The sequence below is a fragment of the Trachemys scripta genome, chromosome 1 (assembly GCF_013100865.1).
Source record: "Trachemys scripta elegans isolate TJP31775 chromosome 1, CAS_Tse_1.0, whole genome shotgun sequence".
In the NCBI taxonomy this organism is placed as follows: domain Eukaryota; kingdom Metazoa; phylum Chordata; order Testudines; family Emydidae; genus Trachemys; species Trachemys scripta.
The window spans coordinates 121,019,131-121,046,316 of NC_048298.1; the positions used below are offsets into that span (position 1 = coordinate 121,019,131).

Consider the following 27,186-nt stretch of genomic DNA (forward strand, 5'->3'; position numbering starts at 1 on the left):
CTTGCTGGCAAACCAAAAAAGCCATTATTAGCAAAGCTTGAGTTGACTCCCTGGTTAAAGTTGTGTCAGAAGTTTTCAGATTAATAGGAACTTTAAACCTTTATTTTGTAAAAATTTCATTGAAATGACAAAAACCAAAACACAGAATACAAACTTTGAGCGTGACTTGAATTTTCATTGTGGGCTGATGAAAAATGAATTGATAGAGTGAGAATAATGCGAATTAAAAAATTTGATGACAAATCTGCAGTGAGGCAAACACCATTAGGAAAGAAAATGGAGAGTGATTAACTGACCCCCTCCCCCAACTCTATAGCCTAGAGGGAAGTTACCTGAGCTGGGAAAGAGGGGACTAGGACTTCACATCTTAACTCTTCTCATTGCTGTCTACATTTCCATGCAATTTACCACCCTTATTTTTGACTGAGGCCATGAACCCCAATCTAGAAGACGGTCAGGAAAGAGCTGCCGAAAACTTCCCTCTACCATCCTCCATTTTTAATGTAAGTTAGCAGAGAGCTTATGCAAAGTCACTTCCATCACTGAACTCAGGTCTCTAAAACGACAAACTCCAATCTTATCCACCGCACCCCACTGCCATTTTGAGACACCTGTTGAAAAACAGAAATTACGGGTGCATTCAGAAGGCTTGTTTTTTTTTTTTGTTAAAGATAGCACAAGGAGAAAGGGTTAGGCTAGAGCACATATTGAAATGCAGTTGGAACAAGGTTTTGTCCTTTCTGTACCGGGCAAGCAAGCCATATTAGAAACCTTTCTTGATCTGGAAGCATAAAGAAATAAAATCTAAATATGGTGCTGTGGCAGAGGTTCCTGATCAAGTGTATTATCATTTGTATGGCAGTAGTGCCTAGAAACCCCAGTCAGGGGCCAGGACCCCATTGCTCTCTAGGCACTGTATAAACACTGAACAAAAAATGGTCCCTGGCCCCCAGAGCCTTAGCTGTCTGGACTATTGAGGCTGCTACAGCTCGTTGCAGGAACAACTAGCCTGAGCACCTGGAGATCCAAATTCTAGTCCCATCGCAGGTTTCGCCATGTAAACAGATTTGTTTCTAAGCAGGAATGTTTGTTTATGGAGGAGTGTGATTAATCTGTGTTGGGTCTGCTTGTATAGAAAATGTCACACTCATCCCAGCATGTTGTGACATCTTCCTACACCAGAGGAATATGTAAACTGTTTCCCAAAGTTAAAATAAAAGTTTACAAGCTCAGTTGAAGCAATATTTTTTTAAAAATTGGTTCAAAGGACTTTCAAAGAAATTTGCATGTTCACAGTTTATCTGATCTCCCCCCACTCAACCCATTGAACACTGAGCGCTATAAGGACACTCGTTTAGAGTCATCCCTCCCCTGCTCTCTTTCTGGCTACCACAGGTTTAGTTTCTTGGACACAACTGCTGGGATGCGACAAATAGCCGGTTTCTGACATATATTTTGTGGGTGCTCAGATTCGGAGATAATCTGGGCTATATAAGTACTTTAAATAGCTAGAGGTGCTCTCTGCAGGACTCACATGCATATCCTTATGCTTGCTGAGAAGCCCGTTAAAGTAGGTTAAACTGCTTTAATGCACAGGGCCTGATCTCTTGATAGCCCCTAGGCTATTCAGTCAGACAGTCATAGGACTTTTCATATCATATCCTACCAGTGGTTTCTACAGTCTTGTACCCTGCCGCCAACAGTGGCTTAATACTAGATAATTTAGAGGATGGTGCAAGAAACCCTACAGTAGGCATTTATGGGATAACTGCCCCCAGAGAAAATTCCCTCCTAACCCCCAACAATTACAGGTTGGCTTGTGCCCTGAAGCTTGAGGGTTGCTATGTAGCTTTCAAAACTCTTGTTCATTTTTAATATATTATTTTAACTCTGGATATTCTTGTTATCCATATAAATGTCTATTTTTAAAAACTCTGCTGAGATCGTAGCCTCATTTAGTGGCAGTGAGTTCCACAGGCTAATTGTGCATTTTGTCATCTGAGACCAGGCTTCTTTTCAGTCATGTCAGTTTGGAAAGTAGAAGCTCTCTAAGTGCCTTTTATGTCTTAAGTAACTTTGTGTTATAAGTTCTTTGCTGCCACTTCTTCATAGCCTATTATCATCAGTCTGTACCGTTCAGTCCCCCGATTTCCTAAGGCGGTATTGGACAAACCATGGATAACTTTTCAGAGTCCTGCAGGAAGCTACACTGATGTATGCTTCTATTGTTTGTCTGTTAGAGATGAACTCAAAGAGAAAGCCCCTTGATAAGAACTTTACAAAACTTAGCTGAACTTTGCAGCTGGACCTTAGCTTTGCTGAATATGCGAATACTAATGAGCATTCCCATCCCTGGATTCAATCAAACTGCCTATAAAAATGACCTAAGTTGCCTGTAAACAAGAAATTAGAATGATCCAGCTTCATGTAATGAAGACAAATGGGAAGTTCTGCAGCCTGCTGAGATAAATGTTCTGAACCTGGGTGGATTCATAAGGTGGAAACATGAAGTCTAAACAAGCTGATTGATATAGTCAAGATATTATTAGGATTTTTTTTAAAGGTACAGTGAGCACACGTCCCAATTTTGTTTTGCTTTCAAAGATTCCAGTGTTCTGAGATATATTCTCTACACTTAAAATAGGGAATACCACTGGAACTGGTATCATCTGTAGAAAAACCGAAGAAAGCTTTGAAATGATAGTGACTATAAAACTAAAACTTTTTTAGGATTGCCTAAGTATATAAGAAAAATATCAGTTATAGGTCTAGGAAAATAGCAGCAGCAGCAAATTATTCCTACTTATTCCTAAGAGAAATTTCCAGGTTCATTATGCGTCAAATATTATTTTAATTGATTTTAGTACCTTTGTAAAAAAGAACAATCTGGAGTGCTGTTGAAAAATTACATACCCTCAAAAAATGATGTTGGCAGTGCCTTGTTCTTTGCTTTTCTTCATTTTTTGCTCCAAGTTGTGTATCTTTTCTAACTCGCAGATACTAGTCTTGGATTTTATTTGGTTTTACCGGAATCTGGTCTTTGCCTATTCATCCAGTGCTGTCTCAGCTGGTTCCTTCCACTTGAAGAGAAGAGGAAGCTCTGTCTGCCCACTGGCCCTCACAACCCTTCCAGGCTTGTAACTTGACCTCTGATGGACCAAAAAATCAAAAGGAACAATGGCCTAGTGGTTAGGGCACTATGGAGCCCTGAAGTCAAGGCCCTGCTCTGCTACAGACTTCCTGTATGACCTTGGATAAGTCACTTAGATTCTCTGTGCCTCAGTGTCCCCATTTGTAAAATGTGGATAATAGCACTTCCTTAGAGGTGAATTGTGAGGATAAATACACTAAACATTGTGAGGTGCTCAGATACTATAGTAATATGGGGTCATATAAGTGCCTGAGATAGGGACTCTTTGCCCAAGGAAAGGGTCCACTGGTACATAACTTCAGTCTGAAGCTGACAACATTTATCTTGAATATGTCAACAGACAATAGAATGGAGTGCCTCTTCTTTTTCCTTCCCTGCTCCCTTTCTCTTTGTTCTACCAGTGTTTGGTTGAGAAATTGACTTGATAATACAGAAGGCTTTATAAATAATCTAAGAACATTTTAATAGAATGCCAAGTCATAGCTCTGGCTTTGGGGAGCAAAGTAACATAAAAATAATTCTTAAACCATGACACATACCAAGGAGTGTTTAGTTAGTTCTTTGTAAGCTAACAGCCCAGCTTGATATATTCAATGAAATGGACACCTGCTAGGTTTTACTTTGGTACCGAGTCTCAGCATAGTAATTCAAAGTTTCCAGTAACACAGGACACCACGGAGTGCTACAGATGGCAGAGTGGGGATAAGAAGTGACCTGCAAAAGGTGAGAAAAAACTATCTGGGATTTTCTGACTTGAAAATAAAGTGACACTCCTCAACTTACACTACATAAAAGAATGTGATGGCACCAACTGAGTGGTAGTGATATCTGTGCTAGACAAAGTATGCAGTCTCAGGCTCTTAATGTGGGCCTGAGCCATCCACACCTCTTGGGCTGCTGCTGCCCTGTTCCCTTAAAGAGATACTTTCATAGTATATCATCCAGGATGCGGATCTTGTGACTGTCATCCGTCACCATGGAGGAATGTAACATACTTTATCTGGGGGTTATGTCTTAAATTAATCTGGAAATGGAAGTTAGTGCAGAATGGGCCAGCCCGTGTGTTAAGCAAAGGGTCTCTCCATAAGCACGGTGCTCTGTAATGTATGTATTTGGGAGGTTAACTCCTCCTGCTGCTCACTTTACCACACTGTTTTTAGTGTGCTAGTTTGTTCAGTGCTAGTGTGGGTATGTCTACCCATGCTGGAAATTACACCTTCAGCTTGAAGTGTAGACGTACCCTAAAAAGTTTCTTTCATCCGCTTCCATGCTGCCATGGTTGTGGTCAGCAGAGATGCTAGAACTGGAGTCCCATTAATATAAAAGAGGGGACTACTGGCAGGGTGTCTTCATATTGGGCCCATTCCCAGCCTTTGGAATTTGCTCCCGTGATGGTCCAAAATAATTTTTTTTTTCTGACCAATAGTGAACACCCAGCTCTTCCACCTTGGCTTCAAGGGAGGAGGGAGATTTGTGGGATTTATGAGGGGGTCTGTTGGAAAGGGTTTAATCTTCATGTTATCCAAAGAGTTATTGAGAGGGTGTGTTAACTTAATGGGGTTGTTCTCTATTTAAAGGTTTCACACTTCAACCTCCCTGGACACTCAGTTACAGACCTAAAAGTCACAATTCTTCAACAAAAAAATGTCAAAAACAGACTACAACGAGAAACTGCAGAGCTGGAATTAATTTGCAAACTGGACATCATTAAATTAGGCTTGAATAAAGACTGGGAGTGGATGGATAATTACACAAACTAAAAACTATTTCCCCAGGCTAATTTTTCCCCCTACTGTTACTCACACCTTCTTGTCAACTGTTTGAAATGGGCCATCCTGATTATCACTACAAAAGTTTTTTTTTCTCCTACTGATAATAGCCCACCTTAACTGATTTGTCTCGTTAGAGTAGGTATGGCAACCCCCATCTTTTTATGGTGTGTGTGTGTGTATCTATCTATCTATCTATCTATCTATCTATCTATCTATCTATCTATCTATCTATCTATCTATCTATCTATATCTTCCTCTGTATTTTCCACTCCATGAATCGGATGAAGTGGGTTATAGCCCAAAAAAGCTCATGCCCAAATAAATTTGTTAGTCTCTGAGGTGCCACAAGTACTCCTGTTCTTTTCTCTATTTAAAGATTGTCAGAGGTACCCAGAGCCTGGGGGAGTGGGACACACTTTTCAATAGCTCTTTTGAAACAAACAATAAAATGTATACATTTCTTTAAAAATGGAACTTCCCATGTTAGCTAATTATTGCGAAAGCATTATGCCTCTAGGGACTTGAAGTCAATGGGAGTCTTTCCATTGATATCAATGGAAATTAAACTAAGCCCTTAGAGCATGCCTTGTGAGTACTTCCCAGCCTGTCATTTCTCCTGGCCTCTTCAATCTTTGCAAATAAGTGAGAATGCTCAACGGAAATGTGATATCCCACTCCTGTCTTCTTCAAAAAGTCCTTTTCATCACAGGAATGACATTCACAATATTGACACCCCCCAAAAATACCAATCAATCGACCAAAAAAAATAATCTTGAAACTCATCAACCTTAACAAAATAAAGTCCTGAAAAGGGAGAAGTGCCAAAGACTCCAGGAAGTCCACTAAGAGCTTTGCTATTGACTTTATATGAAGGATGCTCAGGTACTATAGTGATTGGTAGCAGAATAAAAACCCTGAGAGAGACAGATGAATGAATAAACACATGATTCTGGCTTCACTGCAGAATCAACCATGAGGAAATGCTGAAGACTCTTAGAGAGAGAGAGACACTTCAGGACACTTCAGTATACACACTTCAACAGTGACAAAAAGAATATGGAAAGATACTGGTTAAGTATATGCATAAATGTTCTGGTTTATTTTTTTCCAGATTTGCTCACTTATGAAAGCTCTCCCCCCCCCCTCCTCCCCCTGTTAAAAGGATTACAGGTCTGTCTCTTCTTCCGCGGGGGTTCCGTTCCGCAGTTAGCGCGTAAAGCGAAAACTGCGTATAGCCAAAACCCCGTTGAGTTCAATGGCGGGCGAAATCACCCGCACTACAGGTATAGTATTAAAACTGTTGTTTTTCTCTTTTTTTGTTTTTGTTTTTGCCGACCGCGTAAAGTTGAAATCACGCATATTAAATGCGCATAAGATGCGACAGACCTGTATGTGGTTTCTATACAGTAGATTTCAGAGTGGCTGGCCTCAAGACAATTAATCAGTAGAATTTTTATTATCAAGGTTGTTTACACATAAAGGAGCCAACACATCTGTATCTGCAGATGATCTATAGATAGTTCCCTAGTGGAGAATATCTCATAATTGTGCCAAAATATCATTCTTGAGATTGAGCTGAGGTTTCTGAATTATAAAATGAATGCTTTGCTGGGGGGTTGGGGTAGAAGTGAATGTATCAGGAAAAAAAGGAAGTTGCTATGTCAGTTAGTAATTTGAAAAGTCTGGATATGTGGACCTAAAATGCCTCTCTCATTGGCTCTAGATGGTACTGAAGAACAGTTTTGTTTTGGATTAGCGATAAAGGGGCTATCCATCCAGTGATTCTGATTGCATGTTAAACAGTTCTTGCAAGTCATGTTTTCAGTCCACTCTGTGTTACTTTTCCCTCAAATTGCACAAAAATGCCTTCTAAGTCAGTAATGTTTCAGCTACAAAAACTGAAAGGCTTAACCAACTTAGTTGAACATAACAAATTAAACTGTCATCATAAAAAAAGGGGCCACAAATTATTACAAAAGTGGAAACAATATTTGTATACAGAGGTGTGTCACAAAGAGGATCCCGAAAGGGCCATTTTGAAGATGGAAACTGGGTATGGCTGGGGCATTGGTGCTGTGCCCTCATCCATGATAAGGAAATCAAGTACAGCAGCAGCCATTTTCTAGAAGACTCTATGCTCCTGATTGACAAAGGGATATACTGTAGCTAGTTCTTCATCTTCACCTGCACTCGATGGAGGGTAGCTCCACACTCTCTCTCCTACTAATGACTCTCTTACTACCTGATCCCCATGTGAGACTGATCTTATCCTGAAACTCAGAGCCACCTCCTGATCTCTATTGCACCGGTTTTCCATTATTGTAGCTCTATGGCTTTCAGTGGAGTTACTCTTGATTTACACCAGTGTGACGGCTGTATCAAGCCCACAGTGTCAGAAACATTGAATCTGTGTGTATATAGCAGCCAGGGAAGTGTATGAGATCTGCTTAAGACCTGCTGTATTACAAGGTAAATAATCTTTGTCTGGAAATGATAATTATTACCTGCAATACTTTTATTTTTTATTTATTTTTATTAAAGCCTAACTTTAAGGTGCAGAATAGCTTGAGGGAATTTGCTTTTATTAACAAGGGATACAAGTGAACTACCAGAAAAACATGAACCTCATAGAAAAATGTTAAAATTGGACTATTGGCCCACTTGTTGTTTCAAAGCAAGAAGCTGGTGCAGGGAATAATTAATCAGGGCAGTCCACACCGGACAAAAATGCCATAACAAAAATTGGCAGCTGCTCTACTTAGGCTGAGGATGGTGGTTGACATGGACTAGAGTGATAGCCTAAACAAGGTGATAGTGCAGTCCAAGGAAGTGTAGGCTGACTTCTGATATCCCTGTTTACTTGCATTAGCTTCTCCCATGTTTGCTCAGTTTAGTGCCTTAAAGTGCAGCAGAAAATTCAAATTGAAACTGGGTCCTGAACTGATAATCACACTGCAAATCCACTTGAGATTGCAAGTGGCTCATTAATTTGCAGAAAATAAAGAGCAGGGGAGGGTAAGCGATCCCCACCAGAAAATAACATAACCAGTTCTGCTTGTTTTTAAAAAAAAGATGCTGTGGGCATACTTAACTTCCTGAGGGGCTGCTGAACCGGTGCAGCCCATCCCTACTGGACCTTCACTCCTCTCCCACCTGGAAAGTGGGGAGGTATCTCCCACCTGCATGGCATCATCTTTCCTCTTTCTGGACCCAGCAGAGAGCTTTCTGCAAGTCCAAGGGTGGTGCACGTTATCGTCCCTGCACCCAATGCAGAGTTCCCCATGGAAACTTAATACAGCCTAGGGTGAGACACATAACAGTCCCATGAGTCAAGACGGGCTTAAGGAACTTCAGTGGTCACAATTAACCCCAACCCACCACACCTGTGCAGTTTGTCCGGCCTGGGGGTGGGGGAGGCACTCAGCCCAGGAGCCATGGCATTCTGAAACAAGCAGAACTAGAGCCCACCTGATAAACTGCTTGAGAGTACTGCCAGCCTGAGCCCTTTGAGGAAGGAAGATGGACCAGTTTTGTTTCTTTTGTTGAAAGACCCAAGTCTAACTCTTGGCCTTCAACCAAGCAGAAGGGTGGGAAGCAAGACTTCCTGCACAGCCTGAAAGACTGCCTCCCTGCTTTGTGTTAGGAAGGGGACATGGCTCCTCCTGGGCCTTGGGGCTATTTTCCTTTTGGTTTGAACTCTATTACCTGTGTGTGTGCATGCACACCCGCTGCCCCTGAAAGGCATGGAGTTGCTAAGAAGTATAGCCACAGTGTTATACCTTATAGCCCAAGACCAGACCACAGGACAGAGGTCACCCAGGAATGATGTATGTGGTAAGCAAGGCACCTACCTTCACTCCAAGATATAACCTTCAACACAGTCATAATATATGTTATCCTTCTGCCCACATGATGGAAATTGACAGCTGAAAAGCCCTGTGGCATTTTGCTTTAATGAGCTGCTCGTTTGCATATACATTTTCCTCTTCTGTTTCAAGTGTGCTCATTTACCTCCTTTTTTGATTCTTGTTCTTGGTACCCAGTCTAGGAACAGGGAATATTTGAACCCAGAGGATTCCTTAGCATGGCTAACCAGTGCCCAGCTCTATATTTTCATCCATACTTGTTCAGTAGTTCTCCAATACAAATATTATAAATGACAAAACATGTCCTGTGAGGATCCCAAAGTACTTTACAAACATGAATTAACTGAGCTTCACAGCTCCCCTGTGAGGAAGTAAGTAGTATTATATCCATCGCTCATATGAGTAACCTGAACATAGGGAAGTGACTTAAATGCTATATATTTGTTTACCTCAGCTTCTGCCCTCTCATGTACTTGCACTACTTAATTTCACTTACCACTTACACCCACCCTTCATTTTTTGACCAACTTACACAAATTGTAGTTTTTTCCATTGCTTGTCACTTCTCACGTTGGCCTATTTAAAAGGCTGACCTGATGAGGGTTTTGCACCCTCATTACAAAATTTTTCCCTTTGTAGCACCTCGTTCTAAATGTCTCAAGCAGCTTGACTTCTGCAGCATCCCTTGGGAAGGGTATTCTGCTATCAAATACATTTTAAACCTGATATTTAGGCAAATTTTCCTTTGCTCAATTTCATCCCATTACCCCAAGTTATAGTCCCCTTGGACAAATACCATAAGCAATTTCTCTCCTTGATGCTTAGATACTTCTTGTGCACAGCTACCACATTCCCCTCTGGTCATCCTTTAACCAAGCTTAACATATTTAGCTCTTTTAATCTTTCCTCATAAATCAGTCCCTCCAGGCCCTTCATCATTTGTTGTTGCTCTTCTCTGAATTCCCTCCAACTTGACTTATTAAACTTGGGCCATTTGGTTGCCTCATTTTCATTCCAACTTAGTTCAGTGAGATTTTCAAGCAACAAGAAGATATCAAATTTGTACCTTGAGAATATCCTGATAATGAAGGATAGATGGAAATTCTAAATTACAGCCAACAAGAATAGCCAGAATTAGCAGATAGGGAAAGTCCTCTGTAGCTTATTGCCATGTAGGTCTGATGGAGCTGTAAGTTACTTTACTGATATTCATGGGTAATGCCCACTGATGCTCAGGAGAGTGATGCAGGTGAGTAATGAGGAGAGAACAGACCCCTTAGTACACAAGCTGATAGGTAAGTAGGCTCTGTATGCTGAGATGACGCTGTGTGAAATATCCAGCTGGAAAGAAATTAGATTTCCCCCATGTGCTACCACCACCTGCCTACCAGTTGAGAAGTGCTAGTGATGTAAAATACAGCTCTAGAAAGCTATTGAAGTTATGCTGGACAAACATGGGAAATGTTTAAGAAAATGAAATAGCCTAGGAGTGTTAAAAGGAGAGAAAGTGTTTCACTTTAATGCAATTCTGCGATTGAATATTTAATGACCAAATTAGGCTTTCAGAAAAAATAGACTCTGAGTTTGGAATGAGTTGCTATAAATATTACCCTTTTGAAGCATCGTGAAAGAGAGAGAGAGAGAGAGAGAGAGAGACAGAGCAGGCCTCAAAATGGCTGGACCCTTTAATCACATCTTCCAACATTTGTTTAAAATTCACTGTTTCCACAAACATTCCTAGACTAAAGTATTCATAGACAGGGAACATAAAAAGAGCCCAAATACAGACAAAGCCAATTCATTTAGGAATCTGACCATATATTCAATTCTCTCTCCCCGGAATATTTGCCCCATTCTGTTAAGAAGATGTAATGTAAAACCTGGTCCAAAGCCCACTGAAGTTAATAGGGTCCTTCCATTGACTTCATCAGACATTAGATCCGTCCAAGGTCTGAGTTGTTCCTAGATTTGTTGCTAAATTGCTGTAAAAGTCTCAACCCCCCATTTATCTCAGTTTGCCCTTCTGTGAAATGAATGTACGAACACCTTCGTCACACTGGTTTTGAGAGGCTTACTTTACTTAATGTTTGTAAATTTCTTTGCGGCCCTGGGGGTAACAGTGCAAATTATTTACAATAGGACTGTGCTCTTGCATCTCACTGATCTTCCCAGCCCATAATTTGTGCACATCCGAACAGCGTTTTTTTTCCCAACACTCTAGCCAAGATTGAATGGTGTCATAGGTGCTCAACAAATACTGAATAAAAATAATAATCTTCAGCAATTTTATTTCCCCTTTTTGTGTATATTTAGATAAGAACATATACAACAAAAGCAAAACTTTGCATATCGAATTTTCAAACATTTCTATCCGATATTATAAGAACATTTCCAACAAGTTTGCATTTACTTAATTATAGTCCAGGGAAATCACTTCAGCAGCAAAAGGCAAATTTTCAACTTGATGCCCTGTATCATGCCTTAATGAGGGCTAGTCTTAGAATGTTTTCGGAATATGTTGTCTTGTGAAATTAAGTATTTATAAACTCTCAATAGTAATAATGCTGCAGCTCAACTCTCTATTCCAAGCTCAATTTTTTTGTACAAATGGCTTGAAAGGAATAGCTGGTGTAACATTTTCAAAGCTGTGAAAAAACTATGGATAGATAGAACCTTGACAACTCTAGGCTGAAGGACCCCCTAGAACCACCAGCAGGAGCTGATTTTTAAAGACCTGCCACTGCCCCAGACAGGGCCGGCTCCAGGCACCAGCCGACCAAACACATGCTTGGGGCGGGTCCTTAGAAGGGGCGGCTAATGTTGAGGTGGTGGGGGGTGCTTGCGGTGGTTGTTGTTTTTTTTTTGTTCGTCGGGGCGGTGCTCGAGGTTCTTTTTTTTTGTTTGTTTTGGCTGGGCAGCGCAGGGGGTGTTTCGGCGCTGGGGGGGAAGCGGGGGATTCGGTGGCGCAGCCCGGCGCTCCGGGAGTTTGGCCGGTCTGACGAGGTGCTTGGGGGGGGAGGCACGAGGTGCGGCGCTCGGGGGTTTGGGCAGCCCGGCGAGGTGCTCGGGGGGCAGGGAGGCGGGGGTTTTGGCAACCTGGCGCGGCGTGGCTCTGGGGGGGTTCGGCGGCCCAGTGTGGCACTGCGCTGGGGGGGGTGTCACGGGACGGCGGCACTCTTCTTTTTTCGCCTGGGATGGCAAAAAAGTTAGAGCCAGCCCTAGCCCCAGAGCTCTTAGTTGGCCTCCCCCCCGTTCAATCTTGACTGCATCTGGGGGACGGGTTAGCCCCTTTATAAAGGACCTTTTAGCACCAGCAACAACAGTACCATCACAATCAGAAGCCATGGCCAGGAAGCACAGGCCTGGGATTCAGGAGACGTGGGTTCTATTGTCAGTTCTACCACTGGGCTGCTGTGTGACCCTGGGCATGTCATTTCACTGCTCCTGTGCCTCAGTTTCCCCATTTGTAAAATGGAGATGAACCTTACCTGTCTTCATAAAGCGCTTTGAGATCTACAGATGAAAAGTGCTATACAGGAGCTACGTATTATGGTGTGGCTTGCCCCCCTCTAGCTTTGTGTACAGTGTGGATTCAACCCATTGTCTCCAACTCCTCTCTCAGCTCCCTTTTCTATAAAAGGGAGACTCTCCTGGGATTGGGCAAAATTAAGATTGGGTTTTTCTTACACTCTTATTTGGGTTGGACTCACCTTTCCAACCTGAGTGGCATAACTGGGTTTGACACCTACCTTATGTATGGGAATGAAAGACTGATACTTGAAGGAAGGGGGTGAGTACTTTGTGGTACATTATTATTCTGTATAATTTCTATTACTGTGGTGCGAAGGAGCCCTAGTTATGGACCAGAACCCCCTTGTACTAGGTGGGATGTGCTGGAGGTCTCTGGCAAAGCCCTCTGTGTGCGCAAAATCTTTTTACTGTTCGTCTGCGGGTGAAATGAGGGTGAAATATGGGTCATGCTCAGATTCCCAGACTCAGAGGCCAGGAAGTGGAAAAAGTTGGTTGGGTTGTTGTTCAGTGGTTTCTTCCTGTTCTGCTTTGGGGTGAGAAACTCAATTGTGTGAATGGGGGTTGGAGGGAGAGGGAGAACTGCCCTTCTGTTTTAGTTTTTGTTATATTTTTAGTGGGCGTGGTTAATGTGGCCGAGGTGGGGCAATGCTATTGCATGCTGGGTATATGGATACCGGAAGGGGATTTGGCTGTGAGAATTTGAGACTCTCAATTCCTGTAGTATTGAGCAAAACAGGAAAAAGTTTGGTGTAAACTAAAATGAAGAGGTTTAGTATGGTATCCATTGGTTTTGCATTGTTACCCATAACCTTTAAAGAGCTATCAGTGGATAAGGATCCCAGTCATTGGTTCATGCTATGTAATACAAGACTGGTGATTAGCAAATTATCAATGATTGTTATGTAATAAAGCATAAGGATCCTGACTTTGCATTCCTAACAGTTGGCTGGATGATGCTTCAGGGAGTATTTTTACCTTATTGGTTTTGGTAGGGCATTGAATACAACATGAACCTAAGTGGAATTGTAGAAGAGGAGGAATGTCTGTGCTATTCATCCTGAAACAGAGGCGGTCAATACTCAATACAGTGTATCCTTGTACCTGTGTCCTGGGATGGAATTAAATATGGAACTAGTGCTGGTGTACAGATCACCCACTTCTCCGCACAGTGTAAGGGACAGGGGAGTAGGTGGTGTGGTCTAGTGGTCACAGCTGGGCTGATGTCTATACGTTGAGGTAGTAGTCAGTGAACAGGGATCAGAGTAATCACTATGCCATGATCATTAGACAAGAGTCAGGCCAGGGTTGGAGACTGGAGAAAGATGACGTCTGGAGTCACAGCAAGCCAGAAGTCTGTGTGGTTGTTCAGACAATATCTTGGGGGCACCCTCCAGGTTTAAATAGTGCACTTGGCCAATCAGAGGGTTACAGGACGCTGTTGCTCTGAACCCTTCAGGTGGTTCTTCCTGTGGCGTCTAATCTCCACAGTGCTTCTTAATGTGGTTCTGCATGGCCTCCTGGTGGCAATGTGGGAACATCAGCTGTCCCAGGCGCCTGGGTTCTAGTTCCATGGGGCCTTACACAAAGACGGCATGGGTTGTTGGGGTTCCTCAGTGTGTGGTGGCCTTGGCATCACCAAGGCAAAGAGTGCTCAGTGACTGTAATAACCATGTCACTGACAGTGTAGTGTCAATGACCATGCTTTTGGGCAGTTCATGGGTACCACATTACTATCCTACATGGTTTCTGGCTCAGCTTGTACAGCTTGGCTACATTGTTGAGCTAGTTTTTGGGAGGTTGGACAATAGGAAATTTTACCCATGTCATGGACGTATGAGATTTGAAGTTGGGGCACACCTCTCTTGTTCAGAAGGTCCATCCTCAAAAGTTAATTGGAACAGAGTGTTGCTGTGGGGCTCAGAGGGAGAATATTCTTTCTCTTGCAAATCGTGCTAACTATGCTTTGATACACGTTTATTAGGGTCTTTTGTCCTTTTAATAGTTAGCCTTACATACCCTCTTCCCTGGCTTTATCCATTGCCTTCTGAATGACCATCTTCAGTTGAAACAGGAGGAAGGATGGCTAAAAACTGGAATTGGAATTCTGTGCTGAAACTGGCAGAGACAAAGATATGTTGCATTCTTATGCCACAGGAAGCAAAGAATGATTTATTTTACCTCCACCGTAGTGTCAACTAAGTCTCAAGACTTCAAGAGGTACATTTTAACCTATAAATAGAGCTGGGCAGGAAATCATTTTCCTGATCCCCAAACATTTTTGAGATTTCAAAATTTTTTCCTATCCTGAATCAGGACTCTTCCCCCCACCCCCAAAAGTTAAAAAACCACAATTTGCAAACTAAAAATTTGGAAAAAAATCAGTTCAGTTCAATCAAAACTTTTTGTTTGTATAATTTCAAAATGTTTCATTTTGATTTTGACAATTTTTAATTTTATATTTTTTTTACTATAATTAGCTTGAATTTTTAAACAGAATAGTTTCAACTGGGAAACCAGAATTGTTTGTTTTGGAAATGTCAAAATATTTAATTTCAACTGTTTCAAAGCTTTTTTCTCAATTTGTTTTTTAGTTGAGAAATTTATCTTAAACGACCCTTCCCTCTAAAAAGCTTTGGTTTCAACAAATCAGCATTTTCTGACCCCCCCCCCCAAAAGTTACGACAGTTTACCTAAAAAATCCTAAATGATAAACTGCCCTACTTGAAAAGCTACCATTCCCCCCATGCCTTCCTACCACAGGTATGGTCTGCAGAAGTGCTTGCTTTGGAGCCCTCTCAATTTAAGAGAGATGTTAGTGCCAGAGCATTCCCCAGGGGAAATGTATTTCTCCTCTCTCTTGGTCCAAAATAACTTAAATTTGTTGCCCTTAGGGGATGCTGCAGAGTCCATCTCTTCCCCCAGGCTTTTAGGAGGCAGGGGTGCACTGAGAGCTGGTCTTTGTAGGTAGGGTTTGTATTTTGTTTTTTTCATACCAGCTGGTAATTTTCTGGTCGTGTGAAATTGGTTGGATTTCACTCTTGTTGGTATCAGAATGAATGTGATTGTATGTTTAAAGGCCTCTGTTGATCTGTATAGGCACTTTTTAATGTATCATATGACCCAGAATTAGAGCTAATTGGGAAATGTTTTTTTGTGTTGAAAAAGTTCAACAATTTTTTTTTTCATTTTTGTTGACATTTGTTTACTATTTTTGGAGGGATTTAATCAAAACACAGAGTATTTTCAAAAAGTGTTTGGTTTTCTGCAGCTAGTTGGTTGGACAAAACATTTTGGTTTTTCTGCAAAATCGCACCTCACTGACTGAAATGTTTCAGTTTTTCATTTAATCCTACCCCCCAAAATTTGTTGGCTAAAGACAGTTTTCATTGAAAATACATTTCAAAAGAGAGGTTTCTACCAGCTATGCATTAAATAGATTTTAAAAATAAGCAATTGACATTAATGACTTGACCTGTCTTACTGAATTTTGCAAATTAGTAAATAAGAGAATAGTCATCATTTAAAACCCCACAAGGATAATGCAACACTTTGTTCTTCTACTTGATCAGTTGAATTTTAATTATTTATAGAACTACTTCTATTGCATTCTAGTAAATATTCGGAGATTTTGTGAGAACACGGAAGTCTTAGTAAAAACTGTCACGTGGTAATATATGTGACAGATGTTAGTCACATGGCTTAATGCACTACTGGAAAGTGCTTAGGCTTTGTCTACACTGGCTAGTTTCTGCGCAGTAAAGCAGCTTTCTGTGCTGTAACTCTCAAGGTGTACACACTGCCAAGCCACTTAGTGCACAGAAATTGCGCAGTTGCAAAAAAACCCACCCTGATGAGAGGCGTACAGCTTTCTGTGCCGGGGCTACAGCTCCGTGGTGCCAGTGAAGACGCCATGGTCAATTACAGAACTGCGATTGGCCTCTGGGAGGAGTCCCAGAATGCCTGTTCTCACCTCTCTGGTCATCGGTTTGAACTCTACTGCCCTGCCCTCAGGTGACCAGCCATGAGCCCCACCCCTTAAATTCCTTGGGAATTTTGAAAGTTCCCTTCCTATTTGCTCAGTGACACGTGCAGTGGTCTCAGCACATCTTTCAAGGTGACCAGGCCTGCTCCATGCACCAGGCAATCCCCTGCTTGGAGCAACACCGAGCTGCTGGAGCTCACTGGCATTTGGGGAGAGGAAACTGTCCAGTCCCAGCTACACTCTAGCCATAGGAATTATGATACCTACAGACAGATTTCACAATGCATGATAGAAAGGGGCCATGACCGGGGGACACTGCAGTGCAGGGTCAAAGTGAAGGAGCTGTGGAACACCTACCACAAGGCACGGGAGGCAAGCCGCAGCTCTGGTGCTGTGCCACGAGTTGCCGGTTCTACAAAGAGCTGGACGCAATTCTCGGTAGCAACTCCACCTCCACTGCGAAAGCCACTGTGGATACTTCAGTGGAAGCGTGCCAGTCAAGAGTGGACCGAGCCAGGAGGAAGAAATCTTGGACAAGGATGTGGAGGGGGACCCAGAGGCAGAGGACGACTTAGAGGCCAGAAATGCATGCAGCCAGGAGCTCTTCTCTGCCCCAGAGGAGGCTAGCCAGTCACAGCTGTCGGAGCTTGGCAAAGCGCAAACAGGAGAGGAGGCCCCTGGTAAGTGGCTTTGATTTTGGGAATCGCTAAAGCAAGTTGTTGGGGGCAGGAGGATGGCAGAAAGAAGGTTTGTCTGTATGATGTGCGTACCACCACATGACTAGGCTGAGCGGCGGAACAGAGTGTGATTGACTCCCTCATTTCACAGGAATCTGCCTCAGAGATCTCCACAAAACTCTCATGGAGATATTGGGCAATCCACTGCCACAGGTTCTTTGGCAGAGCTCTTTGTTTCTTTCCCCATTAAGGGTAACTTTCCCATGCCGCTCTGCTGTCACTGGGGTGGGGACCATTGCTGCACACAGGCGAGCCGCATAAAGGCCAGGGCAGAAGCCGCAGTCTTGGAGAAGACCCTCCCTTGATTCCCTGCTCACCTTCAGTAGCGAGAGATCTTCCACAGTAATGATTATTAGCCCCCCCCCACAGTGTTGGCTCTCCCCAAGAGCCATGTGCCCAGTGTACAGTTCAGTCCTGGAACACTGATTTCCCCTACCCCTGTGGTTACTCCCCATTTTGTGGGTCTTGTGGCTCATGTGTGCTTGCCTGGGGTCAGCCAGTTAGTGGCAGGTATGTGAATAGTGGCTGTGTTTAAATCACTGAATCAGTGGTCTGTGTATTGTAAACAATGTTGCTTCTGTAAAATGTTGCATTCACAGATATGACTTTGGGAGCCCAGTCTCCCTCTTTGTTATCGCCGGCTGAACGGCTGAGCAGAATTAGAAAACAACCACGAAGAACTAAAGAGGATTTTCTATGTGATGTCATGATGCACTCCGGGGTTGAAAAACAGGAATTGAAGGAGTGGCGGGACAGTGAGAAGAGGGACCGAAAGGAGGCGGTGGGGTGCCAGAACAAAGCCATGGAGCGGCTCTTAAACATTATGGAGCGCAAATCGGACACGCTCCAGGCGATACTAGCACTGCAAACCGAGCAGCTCCACGCCCGCCCTCTCCCGCAGCCGCTGTTGCAAAACTCTTTCCCATGTGCCCCCCCAGACACTGCCAACACACTCTTATCAACCTCCTGGCTCCAGTCTGTACCCGCTGCATTCCACTCCTGCCCCGTCACAGTCCAGCCCTGCAGACTCCCAGTACCATCTGCTCTCAACACCCGACCCTCTGCTGTTTAGCCCTGCTGAAGTACAGTACCCGCTGCACTGTACTCCAAAGGACAAGGTTGCATATGATACCTGGACATACACAAATCTTTAACCATCCTGGGACCCCACCTCCTCCTGGGATCCCACATCCCCCACAGTGCTGATGTGGTTTTTTTTTTTGTCTCTCTCCTACGGTTGATGTTTTTTTTAATAAAATAATTCTTTTGGTTTGAAAGCAATCTTTATTCCATTAATTGAAAGCAAACAGAGCGCTGCAAAGCCACAGGTAATTTTCTTAAACCTTCACAGTGCATCGTCTGCACCAATCACAATCATCTCCTAGCATTACAAGCACTGCCAGAACTGGAATATGTGTCCCATCTATTTATTGTTCCTCCGCAGTTAGGGAAGCCCATTTGTGCAAAGCCACCCACAAAGTCATGCACGTTACCCAGAGTCACAGTCTTTTGGAGCAGGATGCGATTAATGGCCCTGCACTCTTCCATCAACAGAAGTCCAACGCTCAACTTTCCCACTCTGAACTGGTTAGCGATCGATCGGTAGCAGTCTGGAGTAACCAGCTTCCATAGTGTGATCGCCACGCGCTTCTCAAATAGCAGGGCAGCTCTCATTCTCGTTTCCTTGTGCTGCAAGGCTGGGGCGAGCTCATCACACAGTCCCATGAATGTGGCTTTCCTCATCCAAAAGTTTTGCAGCCACTGTTCGTTATCCCAGACATGCATGACAATGTGATCCCACCACTCAGTGCTTGTTTCCCAAGCCCAAAAGCTATGTTCCACTGTCACGGAGGTGCTGACCAATGCCACAAGCAATCAATGTCGCACTCCTCTTGCTTTTGTAGTTTAAGGAATAACTCCACTGCCACTCCTGACATGATAGTGAGAGCGAGCAGCATATTGGTTAGCAGTGTGGGATCCATTCCTGCAGACCAAAAAGGCAGGATGTGCAGTACACAAACCGTTGAAAGATGGGCGCCAAATGCAGACAGAAGCACGGGGACTGCTGGGATGCAAAGCAATGCATCACAGGGCTTTGGGACAGGCCCCAGGATGCCCCGCAATCCCCTCTGCCTTCCCACAACTCTTAGCGGCAGAAGAGGAAGAGATGCTCTGTGGGATAGCTGTTCAGAGTGCACCGTTCCGAATACCGATGCAAGTGTGAACACGCTATTGCGCAGTCAGCTAACAGTGGGAACACACAACAGCAGTTTCCCTTCAGCACTCTCTGAGCGGCGATGTAATTGCCAGTGATCTAACTTTGCCAGTGTAGACATACCCTTAGGTACAACAGTGTTGAGGACAATATAAGAACCTATATCAAATAAAATAGAATTAATGAAATGAGAACACTCTACCACACTCTGCTATTCAGTCTTTGCTGTGACGTGGGAAGAGACATCTGTTTTTGTGTATTTGAATTATAGGGCATGAAGATTAGTGATGTGCAAATGAGCAAGGTTCTACTATAAATAATTTTTACTTTCATCTGCTGCTATCATCTTATAATGCCAACATTCATTTACATTTATAATGTTCAAATGGTGTATTAAAAATAAGTTAGAAATTAACTCATCTAAGTTTATTTGCTAAAATACATGTCCTACTTATAATACTGAGAATGATTTTACTTTGGAGAGCTCAGATGCCACTTCTTCAGCAGTTTCCATCAGATAATGTTCACCGTCTATGGCTTTATTTAAATTATAGTGATTAATGCATATCCATGCTTTGTTTGGCTTTTCAGTTAGAGCCACAGAACTATTAAGTCTCTTTGTAAGTTGTTCCACCTATTCTCAGCTTTAACTTATTATCAGTTTCATCTTTTGCTTCATTGCTTAAGTCAAATGGTTTTTTTCCTGGTGAATGGATCATCAGTAAGGCTGTGAGTCTGTCATGGAGGTCATGGAAGTTGCGGATTCTGGGACTTTTTGGGACTTCCATGACTTCTGCAGTGGCTGGTGCAGCTGGCCTGGAGGCTGCCCGAGCAGTTTGGGCAGTCCCTGGGCCAGATGCACCAGCCGCTGCTGGGGCAGTTTCGGGGTGCCTCCCCCAGCAGCAGTGGGGGTCCCGGGCCACCACTCCCTCACTCCCCCAACAGCAGGGGAGGTCCTGGCCTGTTCCCCCCCCCCCCTCCCAGCAGCAGTGGGGTTCCGGGCCACTCGCCGCCCTCCCCGCATCCCCCCAGAGCTCCCAAGATTTAGTGAGGGATATGTAGTACAAGTCATGGACAGGTCACAGGCCGTGAATATTTTTTAACTGCCCATGACCTGTCCATGACTTTTACTAAAAATACCCATGACTGAAACATACATAGCCTTAATCATCAGGGTTACTGCTTTGTCCATCAGAATATGGTCTTTTCCTAGCAAGCATCTTTGATCTTGGAACATTTCTGATAATTGCCCCCAGTATTCTCTCTGTATGTATGCTCTCTCCTTCTCCCTCTTGCCATGATGGTGTTATTTATAGCAAACATCTTTTTCACTAATTTCTTTGCTAGGTAAGTTTCTAATCCTAACACAAATAGTATGTCTGCATTCAGTAACTGGAAAATTATTAAGAGCCAGATTCTACTACCATTAATCAAGTTCAGTAGTACCTTACTCCTTGTGTAGTCCCATTAAAACCGGTGATACTATTCATTGGAGTAAAATGCTACTCAACGTAAGAGTGGCAACATGTGGCCCTTAATAATTATTAGTTTTTAAACATATAATAAAGTTGGCATTATACTATTTTTTATACCCAAACTATGAAACAAGTTATACTTTAGCTTTCTGTAGCCTTTCCTTAGCTATACTATTTTCTTTGAATGCCAATGCATTGTACTCTGGTAACTAGTTTAAAGGAAACAATTTTAGCACAAACATTTTTTGATATCTTCCATTTGAAATCAGTTTGTTTCTTTAGTCCTTGTACTTCCAAGGAGCTCCGCCTCACTGCTTTGCTGTTCTGTTTGATCCCTCTTTGGGTTAATAACTCTTGGAGGGGGGGTAGGGGCAGAGGGGCACAGATCAGAGTTAACGTTTCATTCTCTGTCAGTACTTGGCCCAGGCTAGGAAAGCTAATGATCCAACCAGCAGACCAAATGTGGTGATGAATCCTGGTCACATGCCACCCGAGGTATGTTGCTCATAGGCTAAGAAGAAGAAACAACTTTCATTATTTTTATCATGAATCTCACAGTATTTTGTGTTTCTCTTTACAGCTGGGCAAATAGTTGATCAGTTTGGCCAGAAAACTGAAAAATCAGACAGAAAAAAAAAGCTTTGTTTTTGAAAATGTTTGGAATTTTTTTGAGCAAATTGGAAAAGCTTAAGTCCATTCCAGAAAACCATGTGTATTCATCCATCTTCTTGGAGCCTTTAGCCCAGTGGTTAGGGCACTTGCCTGGGATGTAGGGGCCCCACTCTAGAGCAGAGACTTGAGCTCAGATCTTCTGCCTCTGAGGTGGGTTGCTCTCAATAGCTTTTACTGAAGTTGTGCTACTTCTTTTCATAATTACTTAACTATTCATTGGAGGAGGAGCTAGAACCCAGGTGTCCCCTCTGCCAAGTGAGTGCTCTAACCCCCAGGCTATTGGCACTACTGCTCTGGTCCTGCCTCTCTCCTGCTGAAGCTGTTCCACTTTTTATAACTATATAAATATTCATTTGGCCAAGGAGAATTAGAACAATTTATTAGGCTGGTGACTGAGGCTTTCATCTGCGGAGTAGGAGATGTGGATTAAAATCACTCGTTTGAATCAGGCAGAGAGAAGATTTCAATCCACATCTCCTACCAGCCAGGTGAGGAACTTAATCAGCATGCTACAGAGTTATGTGCCCTCTCTCTCTCTGTGTTTACAACATGGAACAGCTTCAGCAGAAGCACCTGAGAGAAGACTAGCCTATAGCCTGGTGGCTAGGCCCCCCTACCTAATAAACAGACAATTTGAGTTTAAGTCCTTACTCCAGAGTGGGGATTCAAACATGAGTTTCCTACATCCCAGCCAAAAAACTTCTTCCCAGCCAAAACTAATGGGATCAAATTCGTGAATACTTTCAGGTTGACTGAAATGGCTCTTTCAATGAATAAACTATTCAGCCAAAAATTTCTCCCAGCTCTATTTTTCTTAGATGCTCAGCTTCTGGAGCCATGTGATTACATGAGAATCTCAGTTCTCATTTAAAAGTAGTAGAAAGTTCCTAGCTCTCGTTGTGGTGAAAAGCATGAAAAAGTAAACCGTAAAGGATCAGAAACTAGAAGGCCAATAAAAGAACCCAACACTTATTAATTACATAACTCTCATGTTTTTGGGGGGCTAACTCATGATCCCCCCCCCAAATATTTGAGATTGGCAATAACATGCTTCATAATTATCGAGGAATTCTGGGAGAGGGAATGTCAAAATGGAAGCTTTAAGGCAGCGGTTTAAAATGTGCTTCCTTTAGTGTTTGAGTGATTTGATGTTAGCTTTTAAATGATCCCAACTAAGCTTGAAGGTCACATTTCATTGAAACAAATAGGGAGAAGAAGAGGTGTGTTTCTTGCTACTGCTATTCATTAGAGGCAGGTTTTTCTACAAGGCTATTTTTAAAAGGCAGCCGTGTGATAGCTTACATTTTGAAGGCTATTCTTGCAATGGAAAAAAAAACTAGAAACACAATTATGTGAAACACCATTAAAAAGCTAATTTAGGAATTTCAGATTGTACACAACTTACCTGGGAGGAACAACTCATGACTGTGTGCTAATGCTCATTTTTCAATGCCCTGCCTGGTCCAAATTAATCCCCGTTGTTAACTCCGTTGAAGCCAATGGGTTGCACTAGGGATAAATTTGTCCCAATTTTAACACTGATATTCTTGGAATAGAGACAGTTCTCTAGCAGGATGTTAGCAAATGACCTGATGAAAAATTAAACAAGTTTGCCTGTCGCCACAGGAAATGTTGCTGCCAGGAATTTAAAACAATAAGCCATGGCATATGCCTTCCTACACCCGTGCCCTCGTATGGCAGTTCGGTCAATTTGTAATTTTAAAACTAAATAACTAGGGTCATGCCTGGACTAGGAAAAGAGATCATGTTTTAAATTGTGTTAGCTAACAGGATTCTAAACAGGATTTTGCACCTAGCCTATACAGGCCAAATCACAGTTTAAAATGCATTAGCTAGATGGATCACAACAAGGTAAAAAATTTTTAAATATGCCTTGTCTTGTCTTGTTTGATACCATGTTAGTTTCAATGCGTTAGCTTACATGTTTTAAACCGAGTCTATATATCCCCAATCTAGATGTGACCTAAATGGCCACAGAATATGCTACTGGTGTTGTTACAACATGATAAATAGGTTTGGGATGATGGCTAAAAATGTAGAATTCTTTTTATGTTCTCAGAAATTCAGGAATGAAGGGTGCCACATCTTTAAATTATCTGCAGAAAATTAATTAAAAATAACAACTCGCAAACTCCTTGTAATCCAGTGAAGCATGTTTTACTGGACAAGTTGCTAATTTGTTTTCTTTTGGGTTTCCCCTCCTCTGCATTTGGACAACTAACCATTAACATATTGCGTATTAATCTCAAAATAGGCAACAGCTGGCTGAAAACCAAGAGAGACAAAATTAAATTGTTATCCAATTTAGTTTCTGCTGTGTCTTCGAGTTTAAACTGGCATCAGTTGAAAAATTCCTTTTTTTTTTTTTTTTTAAAGAAAAAGGCACATTCCTACTTAACTAATCTACACCCTGGGTGTTTTCAGATCTACATCTGTTTGGTAGTGGCAAAAATAAATTCTTGCAACTTTTTAATTCCTGTGAGTCCCGTAGAGCCAAGCTGGTAAGAGGGAGCAAGTTGTGTGCCAGATTACTTTAAATGTATACATAATTCATATTTGATATAGGGTAGAATTAATTCTAAGAATTATATCATCTTTAAAAGCAGACTGACCAAGCTTTAGCTTGTCACTTCCAGCCAAAAGTATTAACAAGTAAAATCATGATTACTGATTAAGAATAAAGAGCAGATAGCATTTGGTGTTGGGGAGGTTTATCTGGATGATAAAACCCATAGGTGGATATTTAAACATGACCTATTTTTCTAGTCCAGGCACTACCATAGTTATTTAGTCTTTAAAATTACAAAATTAATGAGCTGCCGTATGAGGGACATGAGCATAGGCAAGCATATGCCATGGCTTATTGTTTTTAATTCCCGGCAGCAACATTTCCTGTGGCGACTGGCAGACTTTTTTAATTTTTCATCATCCTGCTAGAGAGCTGTGGATTGTGTTGATCTGCCTTTACAATAACTTTCAAAACTGTGTAGAAAAAAAGAGAAACAAAATGGTTTGTCCAAAGCAAGAAATAAATCCGAAATGGCAATAACCTCCATAGATAGGACACCTGTGTAAATTCCCATGTGGGAGATGCATGGTATTGTAAGGGGCAGGCTAACACCTGTCAGATCCAAAGGATCTATAACTGAGAGAACACAAACTGCTGAAGAAAGAGGGAGGACACCTGAGAAGCCAAATGGGTCAGAGTGGAGAAAGGTGAATACTTGAGATTTCTTTGCTATAATTATATGAATTAACTTTTGCTGATTGTGGCTCTGAGCAAGCTCCCATTGAAATCAGTGTTGGGGGGTATTTCTATAAGACTACAGTGGCAATTAGATCTGGCCCTATAATACATGATAGATATATTATGGAGACTGTTTATTTTGTTTTATTCTGGTTTTTCTCTTCATAATCAATCTTGTTTTTAATGAGGCCATTTAAGGCTTGACTTGTGTTAAGGTAAAGACCCTGCAATAAGTCCTTGAATGGGTTACAACCTTCTGACCCCTTAAGGCAGCGCGGTTGAAAACAGCCTGGAGGAATTAACTGAAGCAGCTCCCTAAGTAGTGCCGCCCCTAGTACCATGCCTAATACTGGCTGCAATAAGTAAGGGTCAAGTGACCACAAGCACTGGCAGGAGCTCAGTTTTACCAGCTGTGCAATCCCAATGAAGAAGATTGCACTGATTTAACTGGGGTTCACTATATGCAGATTTTGAATGGTGATTGCACAGGTGAATAAGAAGATATAATTCAGTCTATAGAACCTCTATTTTAAGTGGTGATGCACAAGAAGGAAAGAGCTTAGATTGAATTTCAGGATCTAGGTTGAATCTGCAGAGATGGCCATTAGAAGAGGACATGTTTCTCTTGGCAAAATGAACACATTTTGATCTGGATGGCACTGTAAGAGAATAAAAATGGAACCTTACAATGCCATTTTCAAAGGGTCACTGTTCAGAGTAGAACCACACTTGAAGGATTAACTGCTTCTTTTAAACTCTTGATGCGTAGCAGCAGGGAGCCCTTTGCTTCTATATCAGAAGCATTTTTGCATTGACATTTAACACTGGGAAATCTGACTCAAGATTTCAGACTGAAGGAGGTTAATAATAGGTCTCAGGATCAGTGTCCTTGTACACCACATTTACTTACTGCATAGTGACATTGTAATATGGATGTATTTAAAAATCACTCACATAAGCAGATTCCAACTTGCACCATTTCTTTCATGCAAACAGCACTTTCACCTCACACTAATTAGCACTAATTAATGTATCCAAAGTAATGCAGCATATATTCAGCCAATGCACAGGATAAAGCAGCCAAACACAAATACTGTAGTTTTAAATCCTTCATATCATTATGAGTGTCAAAATATTACCAGGAGAAAACCGATTCCTAAATTGTAACATATGTTTTTCTAAATGATGTCAAGGGTGCAGTTGCTTTGCTCTGAGTACTCCCACAATCCTGCAGGAATTCTGTTTCATGAAATTGTCTCTCTGAAATGCCAATGTAAATTTAATTGACAGCCAGCTCAGAAAAGACTTTTATCACATGATTCCTTTCTTCCCCGCTTTTAGTGGGTTCACAAGGTTGCAGACCTGTATGTGGTGTCTTCCTGCTTAGAGAGGTGTCTACAGGCACTGTGCAGCCAATCAGCACTTGAAGCTGTGGTTCTGCCTACCAGGGAAAGGTAAGAGAGTGTATATTAGTGCTTTCCAGTAATAAATAATAGTTAGCATTTATAAAGCACTTTATGGAACCAAACCGTAAGGTAAATTGGTTGGTGAGATTTTATTAACTGCATGAGCATCCTTCTCAGGCTGATTCAAATTGAGTTGCACCAGTTTAAGCCTTTGCTGAATTAGACCTCAAAACGCTCTACAAACATTATAGTTTAAGATTAGAAAAAAGTGAAATGTCTCAGATATATGATAAGCCTTCTAGATGGGCTTCCTATTGCATACACTCATGGCATCTCAGATGGAGGGGTGCTTGGATGTCTGGACCATCCTAAGGTAAAATTATGAGAAGATGGCAGGCAGGATTTACCATGAGTTTGGGATAGACTTGTGGAGTGATTTGCGTGGGAGATGAAGGCATTCAGAGCTCTTCAAAGGGGCTCTGATCCGCTCAGGATCAGACCTCCTATATAATTTAAAGCTGAAGGCTGCTGCTGAGAGGTGGATGGGTTGGAGCTAACAGGGATGGGGGAATGAGGTAAAAGACAGAGACAAGTAGTTTAATGGACTTTAATAATCTGACAATAGAGAGAAAAAGGAGTGAATCTCTCCTTACACAAACTTTTAAAAACACAGCTACTGAATGTCTCCTTGAGGGAAAACGGGGACTGTTTCACAAGCAGGGAGAAAAACACTTTCCCCTCCTACCTGGTGCAATCCATAAGCATTCTGAGGAACATGGTTTTATATATATATAAATGAGCTATAGTTACAAACAGCATGCATCAATTCACGCAGACAGAAAACTAAACTGGGACATCAGATCTATGAATCTGATGTCCCAGCTTAGTTTTCTGTCTGCATGAACTATATATATCTGTATATATCTATCTATCTATATAAATCTGATGTCCCAGCTTAGTTTTCTGACTGCATGAACTGATACATGCTGTTTGTAACTATAGCACTAAACCAACCCGCATGGTTAAAACTATTGTATAGCTGAACCTGCTGTCTGAAGGCTACTCTTTTTTCATGTAAAAAGCCCTCAGTCTCATTTGACATCTAGGAAGA

General features: G+C 42.1%; 1 long non-coding RNA gene across 2 annotated transcripts in view; it reads left to right on the plus strand.

The window, feature by feature from the left end:
* The window catches only part of LOC117883870, a 34,688-nt gene extending 8,171 nt beyond the window's left edge, over window positions 1–26,517 (plus strand). The window contains exon 3 of one of the 2 annotated variants that reach the window (XR_004647433.1): window positions 26,011–26,517. This is a non-coding gene — a long non-coding RNA (uncharacterized LOC117883870). Of the gene's footprint in view, window positions 1–17,638; window positions 17,923–26,010 lie in introns of those variants that run through there. The other variant, XR_004647432.1, reaches the window with a different exon arrangement.
* Window positions 26,518–27,186: the final 669 nt, after the last annotated feature.